Here is a 12,475-nt window from a genome sequence, read left to right on the forward strand (position 1 = left end):
ACAAGACCCATCATTTATTTATTTGCCTCTGTAATCCACAATTTGAGATTTGTAATAGAAAAAAATCGCATGTGGGTAAATTGCCCATTGTCAGATTTTATTAAAGGCCATTTTTATACATTTTGGTTTTGCCATGTAGAAATTACAGCAGTGTTTATACATAGTCCCCCCATTTCAGGGCACCATAATGTTTGGAGCACATGGCTTCAAAGGTGTTTGTAATTGCTCAGGTGTGTTTAATTGCCCCCTTAATACAGGTATAAGGGAACTCTCAGCACCTAGTCATTCCTCCAGTCTTTCCATCACCGTTGGAAACTTTTATTGCTGTTTATCAACATGAGGACCAAAGTTGTGCCAATGAAAGTCAAAGAAGCCATTATGAGACTGAGAAACAAGAATAAAACTAGAGACACCAGCCAAACCTTAGGCTTACCGAAATCAACTGTTTGGAACATCATTAAGAAAAAAGAGAGCACTGGTGAGCTTATTAATTGGAAAGGGACTGGCAGGCCACGGAAGAACTCCAGAGCTGATGACAGAAGAATTATCTCTATAGTAAAGAAAAATCCCCAAACACCTGTCCGACCAATCAGAAACACTCTTCAGTAGTCAGGTCAATGGGTTTGTCAATGACCACTGTCCTCAGAAGACTTCATGAACAGAATTTCAGAGGCTACACTGCAAGATACAAACCAGTTTAGCCGCAAAAATAGGATGGCCAGGTTACAGTTTACCAAGAAGTACTTAAAAGAGCAAGGTCTGGAAAAAGGTCTTGTGGACAGATGAGATGAAGATTAACTTATATCAGAGTGATGGTAAGAGCAAAGTATGGAGGAGAGAAGGAATTGCCCAAGATCCAAAGCATACCACCTCATCTGTGAAACACGGAGGTGGGGGAATTATGGCCTGGGCATGTATGGCTGCTGAAGGTAATGGCTCACTTGTCTTCATTGATGATACAACTGTTGATGGTAGTAGCATAATAATAGTAACATCTGGAGTATATAGACATATCCTATCTGCTCAAGTCAAACAAATGCCTCAAACCTCATTGGCCGGCAATTCATTCTACAGCAAGACAATGATCCCAAACATACTGCTAAAACAACAAAGGAGTTTTTCAAAGCTAAGAAATGGTCAATTCTTGAGGGACCAAATCAATCACCTGATCTGAACCCAATTGAGCATGCCTTTTATATGCTGAAGAAAAAGCTGAAGGGGACTTGCCCTCAAAACAAGCATAAGCTACAGATGGCTGCAATACAGGCCTGGCACAGCATCACCAGAGGAGACACCCAGCAAATGGTGATGTTCATGAATGGCTGACCTCAAGCAGTCATAGCATGCAAAGGATATGCAACAAAATACTAAACATGACTGCTTTCATTTACATGACATTGCTGTATCCCAAACATTGTGGTGCCCTGAAATGGGGGGTGGACTATGTATAAACACTGCTGTAATTTCTAAATGGTGAAACCAAAATGTATTAAAATGGCCTTTATTAAAATCTGACAATGTGCACTTTAACCACATGTGATTTATTTTCTATTACAAATCTCAAACATTGTGGAGGGCACTGTACCGCAGCTACTTCATCACAACAATGCATTGAGGATAAATACAATGGTGTTAAGAAGCTGATGCATGATTCTTATAACCAGCTGATCTCTTGTTGTTCAGACTGATAGTTAGTGTGCCTAAGGGTTGCAATTCTTGAGATCAACTCACCCTAACTGATATAGACTGGTAAGATAAGGAATACAGATGGAGTACAGAACACTTTGTAAAAGGGTTCAAGGTATATATTACATTTGTTAGCTGTTAATATCTGAATTGCAACCTTTGCTGATTTTGCAGTGGATTGTTTTGAACTTTTAAAATCAACTTTAGGTGCTTAGTTCAGATTATTATTGTCACGTGTATTGAGGTACAATGAAGAGCTTGTTTGTTGCGTACTATTAAGTCACAGAAAAGACTATACATGAATACAATCAAGCCGTTCACATGATAAAGATACAACATTTAGTGCAAGATAAAGTCCGATGAGGTCCGAATAATGATAGTTCAAACTTTTCCAATGAGGTAGATGAGAGGTCAACACCTCACTCTAGCTGGTAAATGGATGGTTCAGTTGCCTGATAACAGCTGAAAAGAAACTCTCACTGAATCTGGAGATATGTGGTTTCAAACCACTGTACGTCTTGCCTGATGGAAGAAGGGAGAAGAGGGAGTGACCAGGGTGAGACTGGTCCTTGTTTATGCTGGTGGCCTTGCTGAGGGAGTGTGAAGTGTAGATGGAGTCAGTGGAAGGGAGGATGCTTAGCGTGATAATCTGGGCTACATTCACAACTGTAATTTCTTGCGGTCTTGGATGGACTCGTTTCCAAAGCATGCTATGATGCATCCCGATAAAATGCTTTCTACACCACTTCTATAGAGGTTGTGACGGTTGTTGGGGACATGCCGAACTACCTAACCCTTCTAAAGAAGTAGAGGCATTGATGTGCTTTCAGGCCATAGCTTTGATGTGGTTTGTCCAGCACAAATTACTGGTGATATTTGTTCCTAAGGACATGAAGCTTTCAACCATCTCTACTTCAGTGCCATCAATGTATACCAGGATGTGTGTATTGCTTTGCTTCATGAAGTCTAATTTACTATGAAGTTCAACCAAATACAAAGATTAGATCTGAATGCTAATTTTGTAAAAAAAAAAAAACTGCTGCAGTCTTCAAGGCAGATAACTGGAAATTTCACTATGTCAATGAAGGAAGGGCTCTCATGCATCTGATAATGACGGTATCAGTGGAAGTGATCATTGCACAGGCCTTGTGAAGGCAAAGTCCCTACTTCCCACTAAGGACATGCTCCACTGTGCTGTGTGGCACCAAGAACATACAAAATGAGATGGTCTCGGAATAGGCTTGGCAGCTCAATAATGGGCACCCAGGGCCACAGTTTACATCAGAAATGCACAGTACATTCCTCAATCAACCATAATGAACAAGTCATGGCAGCAAGATAGACACAAAAAGTTGGAGTGACACAGTGGGACAGGCAGCATCTCTGGAGAGAAGGAATGGGCGATGTTTCAGGTCGAGACCCTTCTGTAGAAGCATCACCCATTCCTTCTCTCCAGAGATGCTGGCTGTCCCGCTGAGTTACTCTAGCTTTTTATGTCTATCTTCAGTTTAAACCAGCATTTGCAGTTCCTTCTTACACAAGTCATGGAAGCAATACGGATTCAATGACGAGAGTAGAACAGCATGACGCACACTACAAAAATGATGATATACCTGCCGTGATGCTGCAATCCATGTGTATTAAACAACATGCAACAGAATAAGCCAAGTAACCTCACAAACAGTGTGCAAGATCAGTCATGAATGCTTGAACTAGAAGTGGAGTTGTCTCCAAGAAAATTCTCATTGTTAGTAACAATTGGCCTAGCACTCAAGTGTCAAGCAAAAGACTAAAGAATTTTCCATTTTGCCAGGATCACTTGACACCAGAACTCATCACAATCTTTGCCCAAACATATAACCAAAGAGCTGAGCTTCAGAGGCCTGGTGAGAATGAATGTTTCTATCATCAAGGAAGCATCTGACCGAGCACTGGGTCAAAGAGCCCTAGTAAAATCAAAGTCAATGGACATCCAAGGGAAAAAATTCCAATGATGGAGTTGTACAGGAAAGACAGTCTAAAGAGCAAGCATGCCAGCCATAAGACCTCAGAGTCAGAAGACGCAGTAGTTCCCCAGAGAAGTATCTTAGACCCAACTATCCTCAGACACAATTAATGGTCTTCCTTTCATGATAAAATTAAAATAATGGGGTTGTTCACTGATGATTGCACAACAGTCAGTTCCAATCGCAACTCTCTAACACATGAACCAGTCTGCGCCTGCATGCTGCAACACTGCACTATATTCATGTATGGGCTGATAAGTGGCAAGACATTTTAGTGCCATAAAAAAATTGCCAGAACATTCAAATGATATTACCATCACTGAATGCTCCACCATCTGTATCCTTGGAATTATTACCTAACAGTACCACACCATAAATATTTTTTTTCACAACATTAAACAGCTGCAGCAAACTATTCACCTCCTTACACCCCAGGAACTTTCCAACATCTCTGAGACATAGTCAAAAGCATGATGGAATTGTCCCCTGAGTGCATCATCACCAACACTCAATGCCATTTGTGTCTGTTGGATTAGCACCTCATCAACCATACTAAACATCCGTTGCCTCCAGTGATGGTATGCAGTGTATATCATACACAAAATGTATGAGAGTTATTCATCCAATTTACTCCAACAGTACCTCCCAAACATCAACTCTGAAAATGGGCAGCAAATTTACAGGAACATCAGCTGCAGATCACATCCAAATGGTTCTATCAGCAACAGACTGCTTCCACCAAGATGCAGCACAGAATGCCAGAGATCCTTTTTCCCTGTGGCTATCAAACTGTACCACTCCTCCCCCATCTGTCGTGGGGTAGACTGACTCCCCTTCCACCTCCCACCTCCCCCCCCCCCCCCCCCCCCCAATCCTTGCAACATCCCCAATCTGGACTTTCCACTCGTCACCTTAATTTCATGTTTCATGTATCTTGTTGTGTTTTATGCCTGTTATTGTTGATGCAGATAGTGCGATATAGACATGAGATGAGACAGGCTTGATACCCTGTCCTTATTGCCCTCATTGAGAAATGGGTGAACATTGTCCCAAAATGCCTTTAGCTGCCGAGTTCCAAGACTTTGACTTAAAAATGGAATGGCAATCCATTTCCAAATTGGGATGGTGTGCAACATGCCAGAAGTGGTGAACTAATGTGGCCACTGCTCTTACTGTTTAGAGCTACTATTAAAAAAGATGGCACAGGATGCAGGTTTGGAAATACTGTTGAAGGTTGCACAGTAAACTGCTGAATTATCAAATCCAGATTTGAAATGTAACTGTTAAACTAGCATCAACTGCACTTGGTGGAAGAGCGTTGCAAATTTGTAAAACTTTGTTTGTGGAAATATTTGTAAAGCCTAGCTCTAGTTTTGTTTTGTCGACAAAAAATGAAACCAGATTATCTAATCATCACAGTTGTTTGTGGGATCTTGGTGTGTGCAAGTTGACTGCATATTTTCTATATCAAAAGCAGCTCTTTGGCTATACATTGCTCAGAGTTATCTTGTGGTCAGGAAGCTCAAAATAATTTCATGTCTTCATTCTGGTTAATGTGTTCAGTCACGAATGGTCAAGAACTGATGTGGTTTGCCACCCTCTGTACACTTTTTGCAGTATAGGCTAGTGTAGTGATGGAACTAGTATAGTATGGTCTTTATACTTGTTGCTGTATAGGGTGGTGTAGTGGTGGAACTAATATAGTCACTGCCTCACAACTTAGGCAATGAAAGTTCAATCTTGACTTCTAGTGCCATGTGGAGTTTGCATGCTGGGTGGCTTTGTATCAAAAAAGGAGGTGGGGAGTGGGGGAGGTGATGGGGAAAATTAAGCAGGACTTCTGCAACTGGGTGCTTGCTGGTCAACATGTTCTTGGTAAGCTGAAAGGCACGTCTGTATTTATAACCAGAAACAATCTTATATTTGTCCCTAATAGCAATATATCCAGCTAATACCAAGTTCAATAAGAGGCAAAATATATTATAATCTTCTAATCCTCGCTCTTTCCCTGTATCTATGGCTTTAGTTTTCCAGATCTTTCAAAGCCAAAGTCTCCATTTAACTTCAGTCTGGAGAAGGGTTTCGGCCCGAAACGTTGCCTATTTCCTTCGCTCCATAGATGCTGCTGCACCCGCTGAGTTTCTCCAGCTTTTTTGTGTAGTCTCCATTTAACTAGTGGCCATCACCCGAGGGATTTTATCTTCACCAATCTCTTGTTATCAGGTGCTGCATTTGTAGACCACAAGTAAGCATAATGCTGCAGAACCCTCCTAACCTGGCCACACCCAACTCCCTATTGCAATTACTTCTGCCTGAAAAAAATAATGTGATTCTAAAGAGGGTAAAACTTGAATGCGGATGACACAAAGTTGGGGGGCAGTGTTAGCTGTGAGGAGGATGCTAGGAGGCTGCAAGGTGACTTGGATAGGTTGGGTGAGTGGAAAAATGCATGGCAGATGCAGTATAATGTAGATAAATGTGAGGTTGTCCACTTTGGTGGCAAAAACAGTAAAGTAGACTATTATCTGAATGGTGGCCGATCAGGAAAAGGGGAGATGCGACGAGACCTGGGTGTCATGGTACACCAGTCATTGAAAGTAGGCATGCAGGTGCAGCAGGCAGTGAAGAAAGCAAATGGTATGTTAGCATTCATAGCAAAAGGATTTGAGTATAGGAGCAGGGAGGTTCTACTGCAGTTGTACAGGGTCTTGGTGAGACCACACCTGGAGTATTGCGTACAGTTTTGGTCTCCTAATCTGAGGAAAGACATTCTTGCCATAGAGGGAGTACAGAGAAGGTTCACCAGACTGATTCCTGGGATGGCAGGACTTTCATATGAAGAAAGACTGGATAGACACGGCTTGTACACACTAGAATTTAGAAGATTGAGGGGGGGATCTTATAGAAACTTACAAAATTCTTAAGGGGTTGAACAGGCTAGATGCAGGAAGATTATTCCCGATGTTGGGGAAGTCCAGAACTAGGGGTCACAGTTTAAGGATAAGAGGGAAGTCTTTTAGGACCGAGATGAGAAAATCATTTTTTACACAGTGTTGAATCTGTGGAATTCTCTGCCACAGAAGGTAGTTGAGGCCAGTTGATTGGCTAGATTTAAGAGGGAGTTAGATGTGGCCCTTGTGGCTAAAGGGATCAGGGGATATGGAGAGAAGGCAGGGATGGGATACTGAGTTGGATGATTAGCCATGATATTGAATGGCGGTGCAGGCTCGAAGGGCCGACTGGCCTACTCCTGCACCTATTTTCTATGTTTCTATGAATCAGAGCACCAAGGAAAATTTACTAATTTGATATAAAACTCTGAATATCACATCACTATTTCCCGGCTGGTAATTCAATCGAATCAAGAGCTTGAAGAATGAGAAACGGCAAGAAGAAGTCCTTTGTCTCAAGAGATGCTGCCTGACCTGCCGAGTTACTCCCCAGCACTGTTCTATCTACATTTTACAATTTTAACTACCTCAAGTGTCAACATAATTAGTCACATTTTGTGTCATACCGCCAATACCATTAACCATGACCTTTTGCTGCATATGTTTGGTAAGTGTGCTTGCAAATGCAATAATTCTCACAAAATAAGGCTTTCACTTCCTCCACATTACATGCCAGAGACAGAATTTGATCTGATTTTGCTGGTTTTCACATGATTCTGTTACATTTTTAGACAGACACACAGGACATTAATGTGCCTTTCAGGTCACCCCACCCATACTAATCTTTTTTCCACAAATAGAATTTCTCAGGTGTTTAGACCTTGGGCAAAGTCTTCACTTGGGTAAATGAAATATTGCCTACCCTACATTAGTGCCTGCATCACCTGCAGTAACTGTTATTCCAGGTTCAACAAGTCACATTGGGGCTGCACCTTTTTAAACACACGTTAGTGTAACATAAATTGATCAGATAAACTCAAAGCATTATTTGGATCAGGCAACAAAATGTTGGAACACACAAAGTGTACTTCATCTCCTTTATATTGTGAAGGATGAGGCAAAAATGTCACAGTAAAAGAGCACTTACGTTTTAAGATGACAACTGATGGAAAAATATCTTGTTTATTTCCTCATATGCAAGCCAAGAAACTCCACAATTAATAAAACCACCCGTGTCCTTAAGTTGGCTCAGCTAGTGATAAAACTGAACATTGAGGCAGAAAAAAGCAGGAAAGCTCCAACTTTCCTTTGTTTTGTTCAGAGTTAGCTAACAATGTGCTTTAAAATTGACCGAGTATACCAGGGAAATAAATAGTACTCAGTGAACTGAGTTTTTTTGAGAGGTTGTGGTTATGTACGTGCATCTTGTAGCTGTTGGATATCTGTGGAAACTATTCTTTATATTTGCAAAGTCAAGCTAATAATATGCACCTTTTGTTTGCCTCATGAAAAAAAATATTCACATGCATGAAAGCAGAAACAGCTGGAATGTACGCGAAGGCTGGCAAGCATTAAGATTGGAGAACCCAAACCATGTTCAGGAATATTGCTCAAGTTTGATCAGCTGTCCAGATGAAGTTTGACTAGCTAAAAATAGTGGATTTAAAAAAAACTACTCAACCAACCAGGATCACGCTGCCGTTGGGACTTCAGCTTACAAAGTAGGCCATCTCAAGTTCACAACTCCATTCACCTTCACCAAGAGCCCACTCAAAATGGCTGAATGTGGAATCATTCACATGGGTGCGTCAAGTTTCTGATGAACACACAGCATAAGCACTACATTTCTCTAAACTAGCAAGCAAAGTTCATTGTATTTCCTAGTTGGGAACTAATAATAACTACGTTCTCAATCAAGTCAAGCACTAAATCTCGTTTTCACATTATTTGAACTCTTGGTGATGCTTTTCAGCTTTGCTCACAAGTAATTGTGGTGTATTCATCAAGAATTTCCAGATCAGTTTGCATCAAAAGGAAGCCAGGCCAAAAACTCGATGACAGTTTCCCCCAACCCCCCCTTTCCCCCTCCCCCCCCCCCCTTTTCTCCCCCCCCCTTTCATCATTTACTCACATTTTAAAAAACAACATTGACTTCTCTAACTTCAAGTAGCCCTTCCTTTCCCTCTCTCCCCATCCCCTCCCCCTTCCCAGTTCTCCCACCAGTCTTACTGTCTCCAACTACATTTTATCTCTGTACCGCCCACTCCCCTGACTTCAGTCTGAAGAAGGGTCTTGACCAGAAACGTCACCCATTTCTTCTCTCCAGAGATGCTGCCTGTCCCGCTGAGTTACTCCAAATTTGAAACGTACAGTCAGATTTAGTTTGCAAGAGGCCTCTAAAGAGATTAAACTGCCGTGACGAAAGAGGCAGCAAAATGGTTGTTCATCAGTCCTGCCTCATCTGCAAGGATGTACATCAACTGCAAGTTTCAAGTGGAGCAAATGAACTGGCGCCTTCAAATGGAAAACAAACTAGATGCTGGAAATCCAAAATAAAAACAGGAAATGCTGTAAATGCTTAGCTGGGAAGAGAAATGAAGGATCTTTTGTCTGAAACCTTGATTCGCTTCCCACAGATGCGGCCTGAATGGTTGAGTATGTCCAGTATATCGTGTTTTTCAACTGGCATCTTTGTTACATCAATCTCTTATTAACATGTTTTTTTTGGTTTTATAGTTTGAGAGCACAAAAAATCGATATTAAAAAAATATATATCAGCATCCTCGTACAATTAATATGCATTTGCAGAAATAATTCTGTGCCAGCAGCCTTTTCAAAGCATAAAGACCAAAAACAGCAGGAGCATGGATGTATGCCATCCTGGTGCTCACTAAAGAAAAATAACTTTTTCTTCACATCTGTGAAGAAAGAGCCCATTCTCTAGCATGTGTTACTGTAATTCTTTCTACAGTTGTAACGAGAACTCCATGTGTCGTCCTTTTCTCACACATCTTAAGCTTTTAAGACTGAAAAGCAGTATTGTCTATTCTATTTCCCTAATGTTTCCAGCATTTCTAACAATAATGTCGCCTGCCATCACATATTGTGTAGCTCATCACCTAGATTTTGAAAATGAAATGTTACAGTGAGACAAAGCAAAAATGTTTTAGTCAATGTCAAAGTGGTGTACACGATTGTGGTCACCGCTACTATTGCAACATAGTGAACTGCTATTATCCACTGGATTAAACAACATCCTCCTTCCAGTAATAGGCCTGCACCAGATCTTAAGGGAAGTATTGGCCAACCCTCTCGTGTGACCACACAGGGACATGTGCTGGAATTTAAAGACATCTTTAAACTCTCTATGAAACAAGTGTTTAACCCCCACTGTGATTTGCCTACTGCCGCATCTTGTCCAAGGCAGATGCCATCCCCCTGGCCATATATTCATCACTGGAACATCTGGATAATAAAGGACATCTAAGTCAGAATCCCACTTGTCGATTTAAAACTCTACATTCAACACAATTCCATCCAAACACATCTCCAAATTCCTGCACTTTGCAGTCAGCATTCCCTTCTGCTGCAGGATTCTCCATCTCCTGACCCAAAATACTACAATCAGTATGAATAGGTGGAAAATACCCTCCACAATAATTCTCAACACCAGTGCCTTGCAGGGATGCATTCACAGCCCCTTATTGTAGTTCCTGTACACTCACAACTCTGTGGCCAAATTCTGCTCTGACTCCATGAACAAGTTTGCAGATGGCATCAGTGGTAGTCCAGATATTGAACAATGATGAGTCGGAGTACAGGAAGGAGATAGAGAGCTTGGTAACATGGTGTCAAGATAACAGCCTCTCCCTATGTTAGCAAAAAGAAGCAGCTAGTTACCGACTTCGAATGAGGTAGTACACACACACACACACACACACACACACACACAAATCAGCATCAATAATGTTGAAGACCAAGAGCTTCAATTTCTAGGTGTAAAAATCACCAACAAATTGTCCTGGACCAAACACACTGAAGCTACAGCCAAGAAAGCATACAAATGCTTCTGATTCTGGAGAAGACTATGGAAGTTTGTCATGTCTCCAACAACTCTAACCAATTTCTCCAGATGCATTGAGATGCACTTGGTTTGGCAACACCTCTGCACAAGGCTGAACACAATTGCATAGTTGTGGACGTAATCCAGTCCATCACACAAATCAGCTTCCCCACCTTCAACTCCATCTAGGCTTCAAGCTGCCTCGGGAAATTAGCCAACATAATCAAGGCCCAGCAACATCCTGGTCATTCCCTCTGAGACTCTCATCTCAGAATATATACTGACCAATGTGTGGGTTTACAATGAAACATTGATCTGCCTGATTAGCTGACAAAAGGAATGGGAATAGGCAAGGAAAGCACTTGAATAGCGTGATGGTCATGTTGCTAAAACTAGTTCTCCAGATGGCTAGTGCAGACAGGGCCGGCCTTAGGAGGTGCGGAGCCCAATTGGGAACAATTTTGGTGAGCCCCAGGTTCCCAGCCAAGGTCTGATGAATCATAGAAATACAAATAAAGTCTATTATAGACTTTATATTTCTATGGTAGAATGTAAAGTAATCAAAATGTGCGCTTGAAATTAAAAAAAAGTTATTTAATTAACTAGATCCTGGCAAACCTAACTTAGGGGGGGGGTTGGGTGGGTGTGGTGTGTGTGTGTGTGTGTGTGTGTGTGTGTGTGTGTGTGTGTGTGTGTGTGTGTGTGTGTGTGTGTGTGTGTGTGTGTGTGTGTGTGTGTGTGTGTGTGTGTGTGTGTGTGTGTGTGTGTGTGTGTGTGAGGGAGGAAGGAGAGAAGGGAGGAGGGAAGGCAGAGAAGGAGAGAGAAGGAGGGAGGGAGAGAGAAGTAGCAAAGAGAAGGGAGTGAGGGAAGGGAAGGAAGGGAGGGAAAGGAGAGAAAGAAGGGAGGGAGGGAAGGAGAGAAAGAAGGAAGGGAGGGAGGGAGGGAAGGAGAGAAGGGAAAAGAGAGAGGAGGGAGAGAAGGGAAAAGAGAGAGAGGAAGGAGGGAGGGAAGGAGAGAACGGAGGGAGGGTAGGAAAGAAGGGAGGGAAGGAAGGGAAGAGGAGAAGGTAGGGAGAGGGCCGGTGGCGGGAGCGGATGCAGAGGTCCGGGCGAACGCGGGTGAGCTGAGGCCGAGGTTTGTAAACGTTGCTCCATACCCCGGCCCGGCCCTCCCTGTTTTGTTCACCATGTCTCCCCGAGGAGAGAGAGGGGTGGAGCCAGGGCTGTGTACGTGAAGCACGCCGACTGGAAGGGCGGGAGCGCTGCCATGGGACCGTGAGGGACCTCCCCCTCTCTCCCTTCTCCATTCCCCCTCACACCCCCATCCCCGTCTACCCCTTTCTTCCCCCTCCACCCCTCTACTCTCTCTCCACCCCTCTCTCCCCCCTCCACCCGGGATAGATCTACCCGAGCCGAGAATAGATTACTCCAAAGATCCTAGAGCGGATCTAGCGCTGGTTCCAATTGGGAGCAATTGGTCCAATCGGCTTATGGCCGGCCCTGGGCACAGATCTCAGACACTGGAATGCTGCAATTGATCTTCAGATAGGAAGGGGATATCAAGGACCCATTTTTGATTGTTATTTTGCTATCTGAGACCTGGAAGCTCTGAACAACTGAACCAAGATTCCAGAACAGACCAGTGCCCACAGCAGTCAATGCCATGCAATGGATATCAACAATTTTTCAATAGTCAATGATCCAATGTCAAGTTGTCCTATTTTAGAGTCAGACCCCAGTAAAGCATGGACTTGCTTTAACCTGATTAAGATATAACAGCACATCTGCAACACGTTGCTTTAAGCTAAGTTTTTGTCTAAGAAAAGATAA

General features: G+C 42.6%; 2 protein-coding genes across 4 annotated transcripts in view; both read right to left on the reverse strand.

Annotated features, from left to right (window-relative positions):
- The window catches only part of LOC129701458 (C-terminal-binding protein 1), a 302,130-nt gene that overhangs the window by 257,301 nt on the left and 32,354 nt on the right, over positions 1-12,475 (reverse strand). The window lies entirely within an intron of this gene.
- Positions 1-12,475, reverse strand: part of fam53c (family with sequence similarity 53 member C) — a 115,605-nt gene that overhangs the window by 58,309 nt on the left and 44,821 nt on the right. The window lies entirely within an intron of this gene.

The sequence above is a fragment of the Leucoraja erinacea genome, chromosome 11 (genome assembly GCF_028641065.1).
Source record: "Leucoraja erinacea ecotype New England chromosome 11, Leri_hhj_1, whole genome shotgun sequence".
Lineage (NCBI taxonomy): Eukaryota > Metazoa > Chordata > Chondrichthyes > Rajiformes > Rajidae > Leucoraja > Leucoraja erinaceus.